Raw genomic sequence first — 3,434 nt, forward strand, 5'->3', positions numbered from 1 at the left:
GCTCCTGATCATGGGTGACTTTAACCACAAGGAGATCGATTGGGAGAACTTGGACCCACATGGGGGCCAAGATACATGGAGGGCTAAGATGATGGAGGTGGTACTGGAGAACTTAATGTACCAACACGTAAGGGACACTACAAGAGAGAGAGGAGAGGATGAACCAGCAAGGCTGGACTTAGTATTCACCTTCAGTAGTGCAGATATCGAGGACATCACATATGAAAGACCCCTTGGGGCCAGTGACCATGTGGTTTTAAGCTTCGAATACACAGTAGAGCTACAAGTGGAGGGAGAAGCAGGAAGGCCAGGACGAATGAAGCCAAACTACAAGAAAGGGGACTACACAGGAATGAGGAACTACCTGAACGGGGTTCAGTGGGACAGAGAACTGGCAGGGAAGCCAGTTAATGAGATGATGGAATATGTAGCAACAAAATGCAAGGAGACTGAGGAGAGGTTTGTACCCAAGGGTAACAGGATTAATGAAAAAGCCAGGATGAGCCCATGGTTTACCCAAAGGTGCAGGGAGGCAAAAACCAAGTGTGCTAGGGAATGGAAGAAATATAGAAGGCAAAGGACCCAGGAGAATAAGGAGAACAGTCGTAGAGCCAGAAACGAATATGCACAGATAAGAAGGGAGGCCCAAAGACAATATGAAAATGACATAGCAGCGAAAGCCAAATCTGACCCGAAACTGTTGTACAGCCACATCAGGAGGAAAACAACAGTCAAGGACCAGGTAATCAGGCTAAGGAAGGAAGGAGGAGAGACAACAAGAAATGACCGTGAAGTATGTGAAGAACTCAACAAGAGATTCAAAGAAGTGTTCACAGAGGAGACAGAAGGGACTCCAGAAAGACGGAGAGGTGGGGCACACCACCAAGTGCTGGACACAGTGCACACAACCGAGGAAGAAGTGAAGAGGCTTCTGAGTGAGCTAGATACCTCAAAGGCAATGGGGCCAGATAACATCTCCCCATGGGTATTGAGAGAGGGAGCAGAGGCGCTATGTGTACCCCTAACAACAATATTCAATGCATCTATCGAAACAGGGAGATTGCCTGAGGCATGGAAGACAGCAAATGTAGTCCCAATCTTTAAAAAAGGAGACAGACATGAAGCATTAAACTACAGACCAGTGTCACTGACATGTATAGTATGCAAAATCATGGAGAAGATTATCAGGAGAAGAGTGGTGGAACACCTAGAAAGGAATGATCTCATCAACAGCAACCAACATGGTTTCAGGGACGGGAAATCCTGTGTCACAAACCTACTGGAGTTCTATGACATGGTGACAGCAGTAAGACAAGAGAGAGAGGGGTGGGTGGATTGCATTTTCTTGGACTGCAAGAAGGCGTTTGACACAGTTCCACACAAGAGATTGGTGCAAAAACTGGAGGACCAAGCAGGGATAACAGGGAAGGCACTACAATGGATCAGGGAATACTTGTCAGGAAGACAGCAGCGAGTCATGGTACGTGGCGAGGTGTCAGAGTGGGCACCTGTGACCAGCGGGGTCCCGCAGGGGTCAGTCCTAGGACCAGTGCTGTTTCTGGTATTTGTGAACGACATGACGGAAGGAATAGACTCTGAGGTGTCCCTGTTTGCAGATGACGTGAAGTTGATGAGAAGAATACACTCGATCGAAGACCAGGCAGAACTACAAAGGGATCTGGACAGGCTGCAGACCTGGTCCAGCAATTGGCTCCTGGAGTTCAATCCCACCAAGTGCAAAGTCATGAAGATTGGGGAAGGGCAAAGAAGGCCGCAGACGGAGTACAGTCTAGGGGGTCAGAGACTACAAATCTCACTCAAGGAAAAAGATCTTGGGGTGAGTATAACACCAGGCACATCTCCTGAAGCGCACATCAACCAAATAACTGCTGCAGCATATGGGCGCCTAGCAAACCTCAGAACAGCATTCCGACATCTTAATAAGGAATCATTCAGGACCCTGTACACCGTGTATGTTAGGCCCATATTGGAGTATGCGGCACCAGTTTGGAACCCACACCTAGCCAAGCACGTGAAGAAACTAGAGAAAGTGCAAAGGTTTGCAACAAGACTAGTCCCAGAGCTAAGAGGTATGTCCTACGAGGAGAGGTTAAGGGAAATCAACCTGACGACACTGGAGGACAGGAGAGATAGGGGGGACATGATAACGACATACAAAATACTGAGAGGAATTGACAAGGTGGACAAAGACAGGATGTTCCAGAGATTGGACACAGTAACAAGGGGACACAGTTGGAAGCTGAAGACACAGATGAATCACAGGGATGTTAGGAAGTATTTCTTCAGCCACAGAGTAGTCAGTAAGTGGAATAGTTTGGGAAGCGATGTAGTGGAGGCAGGATCCATACATAGCTTTAAGCAGAGGTATGATAAAGCTCACGGCTCAGGGAGAGTGACCTAGTAGCGATCAGTGAAGAGGCGGGGCCAGGAGCTCGGACTCGACCCCCGCAACCTCAACTAGGTGAGTACAACTAGGTGAGTACACACACACACACACACACACACACACACACACACACACACACACACACACACACACACACACACACACACACACACACACACACACACACACACACACACACACACACACACACACACACACAAGCACACACACACACACACACACACACACACACACACACACACACACACACACACACACACACACACACACACACACACACACACACACACACACACACACACACACACACACACACACACACACACAATCTCTCACCAGGGATAAAGCAGACTATCATAGTAGTTTCGATCTTTTAACGAGAAAGATTTCGTCAGCCGAACCTTTAACCTGGCAAATTCGACTCTTATACTGCTGTTTTACGTCCTTATAAGCTGTTCTTCTGAACATTTGTAAAACTAGCAACCAAAACATATTCCTTTGCAGCAATACATTTCTTATTATGTTTACCTTGTGCTATGTTGATCCACACATTCCCTTCCCGTTCTAGTTTCTGTTCTTCATTCCCTAAACTTTGTCTTTCAAATCACTTTATTAATCACGGTTCTTATATACGCATTTACTATACTCAGCAGACAATACACAAACATTTACTGTTTATATTGCTTACAAAATATTTTACAATTTTAACACTGTGGCTGCAGCTGAACTGTCTCAGACCCAAAGTGACACAAAAGCTAGACGAGCGATGTTTACAAACGAATACATGCAATTAAAACTCAGAAACCACTATTCCACATCAACAATTCTTCAGTAGTTTCACCGATTTTCAAGTTTCCTTTCAGTAATTTTAATGCAGTGCCGCTTTAGGCAAACATCTGAGGGTTATAAACAGGGAATTACTCTGTAGATGAATGGTTCAGAGAACCGACATGTTGAACAAATGTTACACGACCTATGACTGCTGCACCTCTCCTGCCAACGGTTT

Source organism: Cherax quadricarinatus, chromosome 72, assembly GCF_038502225.1.
Source record: "Cherax quadricarinatus isolate ZL_2023a chromosome 72, ASM3850222v1, whole genome shotgun sequence".
NCBI classification, from domain to species: domain Eukaryota; kingdom Metazoa; phylum Arthropoda; class Malacostraca; order Decapoda; family Parastacidae; genus Cherax; species Cherax quadricarinatus.